The sequence below is a fragment of the Geotrypetes seraphini genome, chromosome 5 (assembly GCF_902459505.1).
Source record: "Geotrypetes seraphini chromosome 5, aGeoSer1.1, whole genome shotgun sequence".
NCBI lineage: Eukaryota > Metazoa > Chordata > Amphibia > Gymnophiona > Dermophiidae > Geotrypetes > Geotrypetes seraphini.
Genome location: NC_047088.1, coordinates 26,440,728 through 26,459,095, shown reverse-complemented (window position 1 = coordinate 26,459,095; position 18,368 = coordinate 26,440,728). Strand labels below are relative to the sequence as shown.

At 41.1% G+C, this 18,368-nt stretch overlaps 1 protein-coding gene across 1 annotated transcript in view; it reads left to right on the top strand.

Annotated features, from left to right (window-relative positions):
* GRIA3 (glutamate ionotropic receptor AMPA type subunit 3) overlaps positions 1 to 18,368 on the top strand; it is a 430,530-nt gene that overhangs the window by 209,106 nt on the left and 203,056 nt on the right. The window lies entirely within an intron of this gene.

Here is an 18,368-nt window from a genome sequence, read left to right as displayed (position 1 = left end):
TGTGCTAACAGTTTTTAGTGCAGAGAGCCACGCCCGTGCTGCTCCCGACGCTCAGAGAGTTCCTTTGAATGTCGGGAGAAGCACGGGCCATTCAGCGCGGCTCACTGTGCTAAAAACTGCTAGCTCAGTTTAATAGAAGAGGGGGTTAATTTATCAAAGGTGTTCTCCTATTCTTTGTACATGGTATTATTATTATTATTATATACTAGTGTTTAAGCCCGTTGCATTAACGGGTGCTAGAGTAGATGTCTGTCTGTCTTTCTTTCTTTCTTTCTCTCTCTCTCCCTGCCCTGTCTATCTTTCTTTCTTTCTTTTTCTCTATTTCCCGCTGTCTGTCTTTCTTTCTTTCTTTTTCTCTCTCTCCCTGCCCCGTCTATCTTTCTTTCTTTCTTTTTCTCTATTTCCCGCTGTCGGTCTTTCTTTCTTTCTTTTTCTCTCTCTCCCTGCCCCGTCTATCTTTCTTTCTTTCTTTTTCTCTATTTCCCGCTGTCTGTCTTTCTTTCTTTCTTTTTCTCTCTCTCCCTGCCCCGTCTATCTTTCTTTCTTTCTTTTTCTCTATTTCCCGCTGTCTGTCTTTCTTTCTTTCTTTTTCTCTCTTACCCTGCCCGTTCTATCTTTCTTTTTCTCTATTTCCCACTGTCTGTCTGTCTGTCTTTCTTTCTTTTTCTCTCTCTCCCTGCCCCGTCTATCTTTTTTTCTTTCTTTCTCCCCTGTCTATCTTTCTTTCTTTCTTTTTCTCTATTTCCCGTTGTCTGTCTTTCTTTCTTTCTTTTTCTCTCTCTCCCTCCCTGCCCCATCTATCCTTTTTTCTTTCTTTTTCTCTCTCTCCCTGCCCCGTCTATCTTTATTTCTTTCTTTCTCTCTCTCTCCCTGCCCTGTCTATCTTTCTTTCTTTTTCTCTATTTCCCTGCACCGTCTATCTTTCTTTTTCTCTCTCTCTCCCTGCCCGTCTATCTTTCTTTCTTTTTCTCTCTCTCCCTGCCCCATCTATCTTTATTTCTTTCTTTCTCTCTCTCTCCCTGCCCTGTCTATCTTTCTTTCTTTTTCTCTATTTCCCTGCACCGTCTATCTTTCTTTCTTTTTCTCTCTCTCTCCCTGCCCCGTCTGTCTTTCTTTCTTTTTCTCTCTCTCCCTGCCCCGTCTATCTTTCTTTCTTTTTCTTTCTCTCCCTGCCCCGTCTGTCTTTCTTTCTTTTTCTCTCTCTCCCTGCCCCATCTATCTTTTTTTTCTTTCTTTCTCTCTCTCCCTGCCCTGTCTATCTTTTTCTCTTTCTTTCTCTCTCTCTCCCTGCCCTGTCTATCTTTCTTTCTTTCTCTCTTTCTCCCTGCCAGACCCTCACTGAAGCCTCCTTCCAGCTGTGCCAGCTAAGGGATCCCTTGCCCTTTCCTCAATCCAGCTATGGTTGCACTTTCCAGTGGCTACCTCATGTGTCTCTCCTCACCAACCCAGTAGCAGTGGCAGCAGTCCTGACCGGCCAACCTCCAATTTCTTTCCCAAAGCAGCAGTGGCAGCGCTGTAAACAGGCTGTTCACGGCCAGCCCCGACAGGGCCTGTCTTCTATCACATCCGAAGTGATGCGTCAGAGGAAAGGCCCTGAAGGGCTTGCTGCGAATAGCCTGTTTACAGCGTTGCCACTGCTGCTTTGGGTAAGGAATGAGGGGTTGGCCGGTCAGGACTGCTGCCACTGCGCTGACGCTTCCCTAGTCAGCGGTTCCTCCCTGCTCGGCGGCTTCCTCTGCTCGGCGGCTGTGACTTCCTCTGCTCGGCGGCTTCCTGTACGGAGTCGGCGCCATGGTGTTTGCCACTTCAAAATCCGTGCCTCCACATGCACAGTAGAAGGAGCCAGAAAACCGCCGCACACAAAACGCCACAGGCTCCTTCTACTGCGCATGCAGGGCCATGGAGCTATGGATCACGGAGGTAGGAGTGCGCATGCGCGCTTAGGGTTTTATTATTAGTGATAATATAATTCTCCATATTTTATGTAAGTTTTATGTATTATGGTGTGAGAGAGTGTATAGGAAATTACCACTTCCCCTTAATAGCTAGGGTTCCCAGATTTTCCCGTAAGAAAATCCGGACCCATGGCCATGCTCCCATATTCATGGTGGATATCCTGAAAACCTGACCTGGCTTTGGCTCTCGAGGACCGGAATTGCCTACCTCTGCGCTATACGTAAATAATTTGTTTTGTTTCACCTTCCAACCTTGTGTGGCTGTGCTTTCAACGCTCACAAGCCCACCCTTTCTTGCACAGTTACATATGAACATAATTCAAGAACATTTTTCCCATGTACAAAGAATACGAGAAAACTCTTGATAAATATACGCTATATACAAGTATCCTAGATAGCATTCTTCATAACCATGTGTAACCTGAATCTACTGCATTTGGTAATATAAGATACAGTATATAAATTGCAACGTGAAGGTGAGAGAAAGGGTAAAGATATATTTGATATACACTTCTCCCTCCAGATTCGCAGGGAATAGGAGCAGAGCTGGACCGCGAATGGTGAAATACCGTGAATATCACCCCCGCCTTCCCCCCAGCATCACAGCCTTACCTGGTGGTCTAGCAGGCTTTCAGGGCAAGAGCGATCTTCCTATGCTCCTGCCCCGTGCAGACCGCCAATAGGAAATGGCTCTCGAGACTACGGCAGGAGCTCACGACAGCCATTTCCTATTGGCGATCTACACGGGGCAGGAGCGTAGGAAGTTCGCTCCTGCCCCAAAAGCCTGCTAGACCACCAGGTGAGCTTGAGATGCCGGGGGAAAAGTTAAACTATGGGGGGGGTCTTTTTTTCCCCTCCCCAAAAAATCGCGAATATGTGAAATCGCGATTGCCGAAACCGCGAATGGGGAGGGGGAAGTGTACTGCCTTTCTGTGATATAACTAAAGCACTTTGGATATCATATACTTATGTTATATTGGGTCTTCTATTCCAGCACTACTTTCTCAGTTCAGGACAGATTCCACAACAAGAAACCAGGTTTATATATCTGGGAATTATATAACAAAAGAAAAAAAAAAAAATAAAACCCTATCAATGATTACAGAACATAACTAAAAACTATCACGTAGGGCTCATTTTACAAAGCCGCGCTAGGGCCTTAACATGCGAAATAGCACAAGCTAAATTGCCACACGCGCTAGCCGCTACCGCCTCCTTTTGAGCAGGCGGTAGATTTCCGGCTAGCGCGCACTAATCCGGTGCGTGCGTTAAAACCGCTAGCGCGGCTTTGTACAAGGAGCCCTTAGACTCATAGTCCAATAACCTGAATTTATGAAACAAAAACGCTTTCACCTTTTTCCAAAACTGCAAATAATATCTGCAAGATATTATTGAGAAAGGCAGGGTATTCTGAATTTATGCCAACTAATATTGTATATAGAGAGAAAAATGCTTCATCGATTTTAAATTGTTTGTTCCTGGAAACAATCTCAGCTTTTGTACCGGGGCAATGAAGGGTTTTAACAAAGCCATGTTAGCTTTGGCATTAATGCGCAGTAGAGTTAAATACCAAAACTATACAATAAGGGCCTGATTCTCGAATACGCGCATCCCGATGGCAGGTGACGGGAGTTTAAATTGAGTTTTTTATAAACTCTCAGAGGCAGGACGCCCATACTGTAAGCCTCCAGAGTGCATCTATGCATCTGCAAAATGCTGGCCTGCATTTTGGGCTTCTGACTGGTACTGTAGACACAATTTTCTTTTGGATTCAAATGCATGATTGACACGTGATCGGCGGCCGCTTCTTAGGCGGCCGCCAATGTCAGCATCCAAAAGAGAATCAGGCCCTAAGGGAATTTTCTAATCTATACCTCAATATAACAAATATCAAAAATAATTGTACTTTATATATAAATATTCTTTAAAATCCATTCATATAAATAACCAGCCTTATTGGATTTAATGAGGTGGGTTATTAATTTGTATGTTTTTTATATTTATATAAAAAATTGTACCATTATTTTTTATATTAATGTGCAATAAACACATGCTAATTCATTTTTTTCTTTGGCTGGGAGTGTCATTGGCAGAGAATGGGTGTGGAAGTATAAGTCGGTTTAAGCACCGATATTATCGTGCACTACGTATGCTTAATACAGGAGCACGTGCCCCCAAATTCTGTATATTGTGTATTTAAATCTGTGCATATTCTAATTTGCACGTGCAACTTCATTAGTTAATAATCCAATTATTGTTTTATTGTGTATTGAAATTTTCTATACCACTACTAATGACTGGGAAGTCATTTCATAGTGGTTTACATGAGCTTCTGTAATGGTGTTACAATACATGAGCTTCTGTAAAGGTGTTACAATATTGAGTTAGCGTTTTTTGGGAGGGTTTCGATACAGACAATTAAACCATAATCGATGCATGAGCTTTTGTACAGATGTTACAATACAGAGTTAGCGTTTTCTGATACAGACATGATTAAACCATAATCAACTATCCTATTTATTTGCACTTGTTTTACCATAGTCGATCTACTTGCCTATATATACACATATATGCATATACATTTCTGAAGACTGCACCTTCATAAAAATATAAACAGGATGAAGTCGATCCAGAGGAAGGCCTACTAAAATGGTCGGTGGTTTTCATGAGGACAGACCTAAAGATCTGAGTAAAGGCGGGAGAGGGGAGATATGATAGAGGCATTTAAATACCTACGTGGCAAAAATGCGCATGAAACAAATCTCTTTCATTTGAAAGGAAGCTCTGGAATGAGAGGGCATAGGATGAAGTAAAGAGGAGTAATCTAAGGAAATATTTTTTCACAGAGAGGGTGTTAGATGTGTGGAACAGTCTCCTGGTAAAGGTGATAGATACAAAGACAGCATCTGAATTCAAGAAAGTGTGGGACAGGCACTTGGGATCTATGTTTCTACTGGTCGGACCCAATTAGGCTATTCTTATATTCAGCACCACTCAATAACCAGACAGTGGCAGTGAGTAAAAGGAATTGACTTAAATATTGTAGCCATCATTTTAAAAACATGCTGATTGCAGCATTTAGATATATGTTAAACCCTTCAGCGTCTGGTTGTGTTATTTTTCAACTGGTAGTATACAAAATAAGTAATGTTTAGATAGGGATATCAGATTTTTCCATGGAGAAACCCGGACACATGGACCCGCCCCATTCTGCCCCCAGCTCCGGCCCCCACAAAGCCTCGCCTTTCTTTTCTGAGGCCTCCGAGCATGCGCGGTTGCGTGTAACATCATCTGTGCATGCTCAGAGGCCCTCTAGAAACGGCCGGGAGGTCAGGGCTATCCAAGAACCAGACAAACTACTGGGTTATGGAAAGTCCATCCGGGCACCCAGACAGTTCTCAAAAAATAGTACATGTCCAGGTTTTCCCGGACATCTGGTAATCCTATAGTTACTCCATATAGCCTATGCATTCAAAGGGTAAAAACAAGATTTGCCTTGTCATGTCCAAATTTGCTTCAAGGAAATACCAGTAACCATTTTTTTTACACTAAACTAATAGACTCAGAATGAAAGGTTTTGTAAATTCTTCTGCTCTGAGGCATTAAGTCATGCGAGAGATTTACCACACAGAAGCAGCAACGATAAGTATATAGTCTGAGTCCGCTCCATCTTGAGAACTATATAGATCAAAATAGCTTTGTATGCCCACATACGGAGATATTTATGTCTGATCGTTAGACTAGCAGGCTTTAGAATTTTCTACTTAGGCATGTCTTCAATTTCAGAAAAATATTATTTCAGTTCCCCAGATAACAAATCATATTTCAGACTAGAATTGAATTGGTTTAGTTTCAGAGAATTCCCTCTGGGATAACAAAGCAGAAAATTATTTGTATTCAGGATCAAAATGTTGAAATACTATAAGTCGTGTATAGTCCTTTAAAAATGGACTTTTATCATGAGGTTTCACAATGCCTGAAAATTAAATAAAGGCTTTTGATAAGACAGACAGTCCCAGACTCATTCATTGCCCTAGAGAATAAGAAAATCTTAAAAACCATGTTCTGCAACTGGATTGCCTTGGAAGAAAAATTGTAACTGCAGCCTGAAAACCTAAGTCTGACAATAAATTATGTACGAAAACCTTTCATTCTCAGCTCTAGAAATTTTGTATTACAGCAAAAAGTAAGATATCATATTTTGTACTGCCACACATCAAAAGTCACTTACAATATTTATAGTTAATCTTCATTTTTGCAAATTCAATGAGCTGTATTGATCTGAATATTTTTAGCTATCTGGCCATCTAATTTCATTTTCACATATAAATATAAATCCGATCAAGAAAGGGACCTGGGGGTACTGATAGACAGGAACCTGAAGCCGTCGGCTCAATGTGCGGCGGCGGCAAAGAAAGCAAACAGAATTTCAGGTATGATAAAGAAGGGAATCACGAGTAGATCGGCGGCCGTTATAATGCCACTTTACAGAGCAATGGTCAGACCACACTTGGAGTACTGTGTCCAACACTGGTCTCCATACCTAAAAAAGGATATAACCCTGCTGGAAAGGGTGCAGAGGCGAGCCACGAAGCTAGTAAAAGGTATGGAAAATTTGAGCTACAAAGAACGACTCAAAGGACTGGGACTGTTCACCCTCGGAAGGAGGAGACTGCGAGGAGATATGATTGAGACTTATAAAATATTGAATGGATTCGATAAAATTGAGCAAGAAACACCATTGTTCACATTGTCAAAAGTGACACAGACAAGAGGTCACGCACTGAGGCTGAGGGGCAGCAGGCTCAGGACAAATGTCAGGAAATTCTATTTCACACAGCGAGTGGTGAACGCTTGGAATGCTCTCCCAGAGGAGGTGGTGACGGAGACTACCATTCTGGGTTTCAAGCGTGAGTTGGATGCACACCTCCTTGCAAATCACATTGAGGGATATGGGTAATCAGGGTCTCCATCTGGGAGCACCTGGCTTGGCCTCCGCGTGTGCGGGTCGCCAAAATAGATGGACCTAAAGTCTGATCCGGTGAAGGCGTTTCTAGTTAGTATTGGGGTTCAAGAAGGGATTGGGCAACTTTCTGAAGAAAAGGGGATGGAAGAGTACGGCTAGAGGACTACTACACAGGTCCTGGACCTGATGGGCCTCCGCGTGTGCGGACTGCTGGGCAGGATGGACCTCTGGTCTGACCCAGCGGAGGCAATGCTTATGTGGTTATGTGCTTATGTGCTAAATTGTGTTGACAGATATTATAAGGACAAAAACAACACAAAATATGTTCATATAATACAACATTTTTTTTGTATTATATTTTCACATATACAAAACTTTTATATTCTGTCTGATTTGAAAAAACTGCACAATTTAACAAAGGTTTACACCTGTCCTAAATCTTTATTGGGGGGATGGGGTATTTTAAAGTTTTTTTTTGTTGTTTTCCAAATATTTTCCAAGTTTCCAAGTTTATTAATTAATTTGATTAATCGCCTACTCTACATTCAAGGCGATGTACAAGATAATACTAATAATTATAAACATAGGTAAAATATTATATAAATGGACAATATTACAAAAGACAAACACAATTTTAAAAAAAAAATTAAGTTGTTACTTATTATATCGAAACAATAGGAAAATTCATTAATGGTTACATTCTATATTAAATTCAAAATACAAAGATAAAAACATAGGGGGGGGAAAAAGACAATAAAAAAGATAGATAAAAATAATAAAAGATCATTATTCACTAAAAGCATCGTTAAAAAGGAAACTTTTGAGCTTAATCTTAAATTTTTCGAGGTTCTTTTCTTCTCTTATATATATTGGGAGATCATTCCAGGACTGAGGGGCTGTCACCGAAAAAATAGTGAGACGTCTTGTATTAATGATTTTTAACGAGGGAATGGTTAATAGATGTTGATCCTGTGATCTCAATGTTCTAGAAGTGGTATAAGGAATTAAGACTCTATGGATAAAAGCAGGAATTTGAGAAATAAGAGTTTTAAACGTGAGTAAGCATATCTTAAATAAAATACGGTGTGCTACAGGAAGCCAATGAGATTCTTTAAGTAAGGGTGTGACGTGGTCAAATTTTCTTAATTTTATGTTCATACAAGAAATGGGTAAGTAAAATATAATTTTGTTTCATTTGCAAAGAAACTGAAATTAAATAAATTCTCCCCCCCCCTTTACTAAATGTGATAACGGTTATTATCACAGGGAGCCACACTGAATGCTCCGTGCTACTCCTGACGCTCATCAGCGCAGAGCATTCACCGCAGCTCCCTGTGCTAATAACCGCTATCACGATTTAGTAAAAGGAGGGCAGGGGTCTTTTTTCTGTTGTTTAACTGCAGCAAACTGAAAGCGCCCCAGACCTGCCCCCTGTGCTAAAAAATAAAATCTATTTATTAGCTCATGGAAGCCCAGCATATGCAAATTTATCTCATATCCATTCTTTGTTTTTATAAACTACGTTTGATTCGATCTATTTCAAAATTCCTTGAACCCAAATCCATTAACATATTAATTCATTCTCTGGTCCTATCCAAAATAGATTACTGTAATTCTCTTCTACTTGACATCACACAAAAAGAAAAACGAAGGCTACAAATTATACAAAATACGGCAGTTAAATTAATTTATAATGCCAAAAAATACGACCGTGTCACTCCTTTACTAATAGATTCTCATTGGCTGCCAGTCAGCCATCGGATTAACTTTAAAATTTTGCTCTTAGTATACAAAACCTTATCCTCTAATGAACCACAATTTATTTCAAGAATGCTTATCCCTCACAGCACCTCCCGATCTCTCCGCTCAATGTCGCAAAACCTTTTAACCGTCCCCTCTTTGAAAATTATAGGCATTAGAAGACACGATATGTTTTCTGTGATGGCCCCACAACTGTGGAACGCACTGCCACAGTACATTAGAGAAGAAAAACACATAACTTCATTCATTACATTACATTACATTACATTAGTGATTTCTATTCCGCTTGTGCCTTGCGGTTCTAAGCGGATTACAAGTTAGAAGACTGGACATTTCCAGTAGCATTCAAAAAAACATTAAAAACTTATCTTTTTAAAGACATGTTCAACATCTAATAAGGAGACCTACCATATGAAACTTCAAGCCTTTATTTTGTTACCCTCCCTCTTGTTTTTCCCTTTTTTTGTTCTCTATGTTTAATTAAAAATTGTAACTTCTCCCCGCTATCCCCACGCTTCATGTCTGTCCTAGAGTTAAAAGATGTGCATTACCCTGTTAGTTTTCACAACCTATGTTTTTATAAAGCTGTACATCGCTTAGTTAACTGAATAAGCGATTTATCAAATATTAATAAAAACTTGAAAACTTTGCAGAAATCTTTTAAATCCAATCTATCATTTTTATTTTCATTTAGAAAAGTTTTACACCTTTTAATGAAAATCATTCAAAATGGTTCAATAATTGAAATAAAACAATAAAAAGATATGGTTATTTTTAAATTAAAGATAAAAGAATATAACACAGAAAACTTAGGAAGCAGTGGGCATCCCTCCTGCTGATCTCGGTGGTCGGGGGTCCTCTGCTGCTTCTGACTCAGCTGATCGCATCAGGGGTATTTTCCTCCCCAATCAGCTGAGCCTTGGCTTCGGGAATTCCTGCCGGCTCAGCTGATCGAGGACTCCCGTGGCGCGATCAGCTCGGTCGGCCACATCTACTCTTCAGATTTGAAATGTAGGCCAACATTTTGCAGGCCTACATTTCAGGCGTCTGTCACAGCTCTAAGGAGAGGCTTAGGGATGCTTAAAATTGCCCAAGGCTACTTCTGGGCCAAACCACTCCCAGCCTTGGGGGAGTTTAATTGTCCCTAAGCGTCTCCCTAGAACCACGACAAAGGGCTACAGTGTAGGCATCCTTCCTCGGGAGATTTGTTTCTACACACGTGCATCCCGATTGACAGCCAGACAGTGGTAGGATGCCTACCACTGCCTACAATCGGGACGCCTGTCTGTAGAATCAGCTCTAGTGTTTTTATGGCACAGTTTTCTTGGCCTAAATGTGTGCACCCAAGTTAGGTGCAAAACAGCGCCTAAGTGAAAAACAGATGCCTAACTCCCCAAAGCTCCCATGATCTGCCCTTAACCATGCCCACTGCTAAATAGATGCTATGAACAAGGCACCTGTCAATCCCAATTAACATCAATTATGAGGAGTTAAGTGCCATTTATTGGCACCGATTAAGCCTATCCATTAAGTTAGGCGTGCCGATGTAAGGGCCTAACTTTAGGCTGACTTGAAAGAATTCCTCAGTATGTGTATAACTTTAGACCTGCCATTCATTCATCTACATTTATGAACCTAGAACTGAAAACCAGTGCTAAGCTTCTGTTTTTCACTTGCCCTGAATCCACCCCTGTTTAGAAATTTGGTGAAATTTTGAGTATAACTTTAGGCCCTCAGCCCTCATAAATTTTCAGAGGCCAATCTAGGAGCATAACTCTCTCAAATTTAGGGGCATAAATTCACAGAAACACAGCCAGGCAGACCCCCCCCCCCCCCCAATGGTCTTGATAATGCCTTTATTTGAACATATAGTACTGAGTTAAAACCTGAACCCAACGTGGGCCATGTTTCGATTATAAAAACAACCTTCTTCTGGGGTCATAAAGACAATAAACGGTACTGCTATACAATGACAATATAAGAATTGCAAAAAAGTACCACAGATATAGCAGTACCGTTTATTGTCTTTATGACCCCAGAAGAATGTTGTTTTTACAACCGAAACAAAGCCAGTGTAGGGTCCAGGTTTTAACTCAGTACTATTTTTGCACCTTGTTCAATTAAAGGCGTTATCAAGATCATCTGTACAATTGGGGTTTTTTTGTTCCCATCACACAAACATCCCATAAAAATGACGGTTCTCTGAGTTTTTGTGGCTGTCATGACCTATTGTTTTGCTATGACTGCAGACACTCTTTGCTGCCCCATAGATTCTGCTGCTCTAGGTGGGTGACTGCCTAATCTTGCTTAATGGTTGGGCCACGACTGCCCTGATACTGGGACCACTGCTTAATCAATGTTTTGCCCAGCACACCTTCAGCAACTTGAGATCCTGGAGGCAGAACCAGAGATTGGTTTGTTTTGCCCCCTCCCCAACCAAAAAGGTGTCCCACTGCCTTTCAGTAGCCCATGCTCTTTCCTCTTCTAATATCCTTAGTAAGGGATGCTTTATTCATTCTTACGGACTTGTGTTTTCATACTGAGTCTCAATTAACCAGCAGGATGGATTTGAATGGCCAAAGGTTAGATTTGTTTTCTATGATCGATTTTGGCCTCCAGATATTTACTCTAAAGGACGTGGCCTATGAAGGTAGATATAATTTTCTGAGACAGCTCCATTTTTAATGTTCTCATCTATTTGGACAAAGATCTTGATTTAAGGAAAAACGTATTTAATGAGTTTCATGTGGCCTGAAGAGTAAACAACTGTGATTAGATGTGTCAGCTACAAGGGATTGTCAATAATTCAGTCAAAAGACATCCCCTCCCCCTCCTCCCCTAGGATCTGTTCTTTTGAAGGAGTGTTACCTCTAGAGTAGTATTACTAATACAAATTCTAGCGAGCAAGAAGAAGCATGTGACGTGAAATACAGTAGTCATCTGTGCATAAGTATACACAGTTATATAATACGTATAACAGATATTTATGCATAGATATATATATCTCAAATATATGAATATAGATATATAACAATGAATGGCAAACTGTGTGCCACAGAGAGAGGCACGCCTTGTAGACAGTCAGCCAGTGCTGGTACCTCTCCTCCTCCCCGGCATCTCTCCTCCTCTCCGCACCTCTCCAGTTGAACCCCCCCCCCCCCCACACACACACAAACACACACACACACACACACACATACACACACTGGTGGCTCAGGGCCTGTCTCCAGGGCCTTCGCACATATGCAGACATTGGCATGATGACATCACGCATGCACATGACATCATCGCGTTGACGTCTGCGCATTTCCGGGTACTCTCCAGATGCAGCCCGCTGTTTGGAATGCCACAGCTCTGAATAATTAGTTTGGATATATAGGATATACATTCATGCTTTGTAAAATGTAAGGAATACAATTATATACTTATGCATAGAGTAAATGTGCATCCTAAATCTTTTGTGCCACTTTGCAAGTATTTAAATTGTCATCACATCCAGCGAGCTAAAATTAAGTCAATTTTCACGGGACAAGACTGATGTAGAAAAGAAAGGGTTCTCAACCCTGTCCTAGGGGCTCCCCAGCCAGTCGGGTTTTCAAGATATCCCTAATGAATATGCATGAGAGAGATTTGCATATAATGGAAGTGACAGGTATGCAAATCTCTCTCATGCATATTCATTAGCGATATCTTGAAAACCCGACAGGCTGGGGGGTCCCCTAGGACAGGGTTGAGAACCACTGGTTTAGACTCCTAAATTGACATCTGTGGAGTTTCGAACATAGTTATACATAGAGGTCCAGATTCTGTAATTGGTGCCTAAAAAGATAGGCGCCTAAACTTGGTCAAGCACATTACAGAATCGCACTTAACAGCGCCTGACTTAAACCTTAGGTGCCTATATTGTAGGCCAAGGTTTTAAAGGTCTACATTATAGGCGCCTAAGTCCTTTAATAATAATAATAATTTTATTCTTATATACCGCCAAAGCTGTGGTAGTTCGAGGCAGTTTACAACAAAGAAGAGCTGGACAATCAGCGAATATAGGTACAATGTAAGATCATCAAAATACAGGAGAGCATAATACAGAGGTGAGGCATGAGAGAACTTGGGAACAATTCGGTTGGAGATGGAGAAGGCTTAGAGAATTGTGCTTAGCGGCGCCTGTTTTTCTCTACCCCTAAATATGCCTACTTTGGTGTTAGGCACCTCTAGGCGCAATCCAATAGGTACCTATCTTTTTTTACAAATGCACCCAAGAAGGTAGGCATGTATCTCCTAATTAAATTTTATCTTTATTCAGTTATGGATTTGTTCAAGCTTATTATTGAAGCCAATATACTAATTAACTTAGGCACCTCTTATAGAATTTCCTCCTGACTGGCTGCAGAAAGTGTTGGGCTGAAAATCTATCTAAATACTCCAATACTATCCATATAATGGAGGGATGGAAGGAGAGCAGTGTGGCAACATTACCTATACAGAGGTTTGTGTCAGAAGACATGAGAAGAGACTGGAAGCCCTGAACCTCTGGAGGAAAGGAGGGACAGGGGAGATATGATTCAGACGTTCAAATACTTGAAAGGTATTAACGTAGACCAAAATCTATTCCAGAGAAAGGAAAATGGTAAAACCAGAGGGCATAATTTGAGGCTGAGGGGTGGTAGATTCTTCTTTATGGAGAGGGTGGTTGATGTGTGAAATGTGCTCCCGAGGGAGGTGATGGAGGAGAAAACGGTGACAGAGTTCAAACAAGCATGGGATGAACACAGAGGATCTCTAATCAGAAAATAATGGGTTACATTGAAGGAACTAAGGCCAGTACTGGGTAGGCTTGCACGGCCTTTGTCCCGTATATGGACATTCAGTTGAGGACGGGCTGGGGAGAGTTTCGGTGGCTGGGATGGTTAAGATGGCCTGGAGTGAGCTTTGATGGAGACTCCAGTAGATGGAACCTAAGCACACTACTGGGCAGGGCTCTGGGTTTCTGGCCCAGAAATATCTAAGAATAAAGACCATTTAAACTAAATAATTAATTTATGGAGCATGTATGGTTGGGCAGACTGGATGGACCACTCGGGTCTTTATCTGCTGTCATTTACTATGTTACTAAGATATTCAGGCACTATACATATAAGCTGTATGGTCGAGTTTAGGCCTGCTGTACAGAGGTGGATTTTAGATAGTACATCCAACTTGGATGTCTTAATTCCAATTTGTGAGATCTCATTTCTGCTAGTATTTGAGAACAGGATCTGCCGGCGTTGAGCTTCTTGTATAATACATGGAGAAGTGGACATTTATATCCACATATGTTCAGCGGGATTATCCATTTTAGAACTATAAATATCTGAAATATCAAGTGGTCAACATGGGCACAGAAATATTTGTTATGAAAAAACAAAAACCAACAAAAACGTTTATGTGCTGGAACATAAATACTTATGTCGGCCATTTTGTTTTACATAAAATAAATGGGTTACTTTTAGGAATATTGAAAAACTTAGGGCTCCTTTTACTAAGCTGCGATAGCGGTTTTAGCGCACACTTAGCATGCACAGAATTGCCAAATGCGCTAGACCAGGGCTGCCCAAGCCCGGTTTTCGAGATCTATTGGCAGGCCAGGTTTTCAGGATATCCACAATGAACATGCAAGAGAGAGATTTGCATACCAAGAAGGCAGTGCAGGCAAATCTCTCTCGTGCATATTCATTGTGGACATACTACACTAAACTAATTGGCACAAACACCTCTGACACAAAAACACTCTTCAACTTAGTAAAAAAAACTTACGGACACAAACCCATTCCTTGCCACTCAAGGCAATAAACCACCAACAGCTTCCCAACTAGCAGATCATTTCAAACACAAGATCATTACAATTAGAACTACCTTCAACAACTCAACTACCAAACTCTACGAGATAATAACCCCCACAACGGAAGAAGCCATATCTGCAGACAGAACATGGACCACCTTCCCAACCCTACAATGGCCTGATTTGAACCGACTATACAAAAAATACAGCCACACCTCATGCGACTTGAACTACTGCCCATCGTATCTGCTTACAAATGCCTCCCTTAAATTCAAAGCCAGCCTCATGCAATGGATACAAAGCACTCTCATAGAAGGTCAATTCCCACAAGATCTTGGAGAGATTATAATCACACCCTACTGAAAGACCAAAAAGGCCCTATAGATGCTCCTACCAACTATAGACCTATCACTTCGATCCCATTATATGTCAAACTGATTGAAGGACTTGTGGCTCAATACCTCACCAATTACCTAGTTGACCATAATATACTTCATTCCTCTCAATCAGGATTTAGATCTCACCACAGCACGGAAACACTACTAGCAACACTACTAGACATAGCCCGACAATACCTCAGTAAAGGACACAGGATCCTAATTATCCAATTAGATCTTTCCGCCACCTTCGATCTAGTTGATCACACCATATTACTCCAGATACTTGATGCAATCGGGATCTCAGGGGTGGTTTACAACTGGTTCCAAGGATTCCTTAAAACAAGAACGTACAGAGTTAAGACAAACAACACGAAATCTAACCCATGGTCAAATCCATGCGAAGTCTCGCAGGGGTCTCCACTATCGCCCATTCTATTCAATCTCTTCATCTCCTCCCTCGGTACCACTTTAGACAACCTAAATGTAACATCATTCAGCTACGCAGATGACATAACTATTCTCCTCCCCTTCGAAACCCAAGACCACACCTCAACAGGACACCTGGAAATAATTCTGGATGAAGTAGAAAAATGGATGACAAACCACAAACTGAAACTAAACTCGGACAAAACCAAATTCCTAATGCTTGAAACGGTCAAAAACCCATCCATAACAGACCTAGAAATTAAAGCAACCAAATACCCAATCCAGACCTCACTCAGAATCCTGGGAGTGCTGATAGACAGATGCTGCACTATGCAGACTCAAATCAACAAAACTACCCAAAAAGCATTCTTCACAATGCGCAACTTAAGAAAAATAAGGAAATTCTTTGACAAAGAACACTACAGGATCATTGTACAATCCCTGGTACTAGGTCTTGTGGACTACTGCAATATCCTATATCTACCATGCCCCGCAAACATGATCAAAAAACTTCAAACCGTTCAGAACACAGCTCTTAGACTAATCTACTCACTCGGAAAATTTGACCACATCACCAATGCCTACCTAGACTCACATTGGCTACCGATTCGAGCCAGAATTCAATTCAAACTATACTGTCTACTCTTCAAAGTAATTAACGGTACTGCACCTACCTATCTAAATGATCGCCTAAACCGTAACCTTCCACCCAGAACAAGAAGAACACTGACATCATTCTCATACCCACCACTCAAGGGTACTCATCGCAAAAAGCTTTATGATAGCCTCCTGGCAACACATGCAGCAAAACTCGAACCTTCCATCACCAGATTGTTAACCACAACATCTGACCTCAAGACATTCCGTAAAGAAATCAAAACACTGCTGTTCAAAAAGTATATACAATCTACCTAATCACCCTCACCTCATCCCCCAAGAAATCATAACACTGCTGTTCAAAACATCTTCCGATGTTATTAAGTCTTTACCATCATTCTGTTATTAAGTCTATATCCTCAATCTGTATTCTCCAATGTCATGTACCCTCCTGGAAATGTCCAGTTCTCTTCTTATGTAATCCGCTTTGAACCGCAAGGTACAAGTGGAATAAAAATCACTAATGCAATGTAATGTAATGTCCTGAAAACCTGGCCTGCCACTAGATCTCGAGGACCGGACTTGGGCAGCCCTGCGCTAGACGCTAACGCCAGCATTGAGCTGGCGTTAGTTCTAGCCACGAAGTGCGGGTTTAGCGCGTGCTAAAAATGCTATCGCAGCTTAGTAAAAGGAGCCCTTAGTGAACGCACTACAAGTGGCCCAGAATGCAACAGCCAGGGTAATTTTTGATAGATCTAAATATGACAATACTTCTCCGCTTTTAAAATGTTTCCACTGGCTGCCGATCCAACAAAGAATTAAATTTAAGGTTATATTGCTGGTATCTAAGGCATTCAGTAATACCGTGTCTGTTGTCATCACTGGTAGATTAAGATTGTATCAGCCTTTGAGAGCTTTGAGGTCAGTGAATCTGGATAAGTTAGATGTACCTTCCTTACAAACTGTAAGACCAGAGCAATACAGATCTTCTATTTTCCTCATTATGGAGCCAAAGATGGTGGAATACATTACCTTATTGCCTGAGAATATTGCAGGGTGTGAATGAATTTTAAAAAAAAGGTTTGAAAACGTTTCTGTTTTAGCAGGTGTATGAGCAAGTACAGACGACCTATGTGAATTACTTATTATATAGGCCCTCTTTTACTAAGGTGCGCTAATCGAATTAGCGCACGTTAAAAGCTAACGCGTGCATGTTAGTCTGTGGACGCATTAGCGTTTAACGTGCGCTAATTCTATTAGCGCACCTTAGTAAAAGAGGGGGATAGAGTCATTGTATTTGTATTGCATTGTGATGTTATATTGTATTATGTGTTCTTCTGTACCCCCGCCTAGAAGGTTTGAGAAGCGGTTTATAAATGTTTCTAAATAAATTTCATAGGCAGCGGAACGCTTTATCTTTTGGAGGGGGGGGGGGCAAAGGCTCTGGCCTAGCCTCAGCAGGATCCTGTGGCATGACCTCTCTCTCCAGCTCCCGACTCCCCCACCTACCTTCTGTAATTTTAAATCTTCCCGCAGCCTCTGTGCGGCATCAGTGCATTTTCTGACCAGCCGCTCTTATTTCCATCAACGTGCCCTTTTTGCCTAGTTTGAAAGCTCCCAAACTTCCTGTTCAGACAAGGCGAATAAACTATTAAGCTGCAGAACTTCACCTTCCAAAACTGCACGTTTTGACTCAATCTGTGACTTGTAATTCTGGTATCACTATTCAAATCGCCTCTCATTCTTCATAAGCTCCGCAGTACAAGCACGTTGGCGAAGGTTTTTACGTGTTAGATTATTTCATTCTTTTTCTATGTGCAAAGCTTTAGCAGTCCTTTCATCCCGCAGGACTGTAAATGATGCGGTTGATCAGTTCTGCTACGCTTCACTAATCCAGGCACTAAATTTTCAATTCAGATTTCTATAATATTGGACTTAGGCGCTGCTCACATATTTAATGTGGCTATATTATAGCTATATTAAGCAAAGGTTTGGTCTTTTTCATGCATACCATGTCTATTATTCAATATTTGAAAGACCAAAGAATAGTCCATCAGATTTATAAATTACATATTTGGGGCAAATTATTTTTATGTATATGCAACATACTGTAGAGAATAGCCCAGTACAATGTGAAAATCCAGACTTGTTAAGCAACAATCACAAACTTTAAGCCTTGAGAGTCATAAAGAGGTCAGTATAACTGAGTAGGGATTGTCTATTACATGCTGAATGAACAGCGCTGAGTAGCCTTTCAGCGCTATAGAAATGATAAATAGTAGTAGTAATTAATAAGGGGAGTAAGGCAGGGGTAGGCAATTCCAGTCCTCGAGAGCCGGAGCCAGGTCAGGTTTCCAGGATATCCACAATGAATATGCATGACAGGGATTTGCATGCACTGCCTCCTTGAGATGCAAATCTGTCTCATGCATATTTATTGCCTATTATAACAAAAACTATTCACA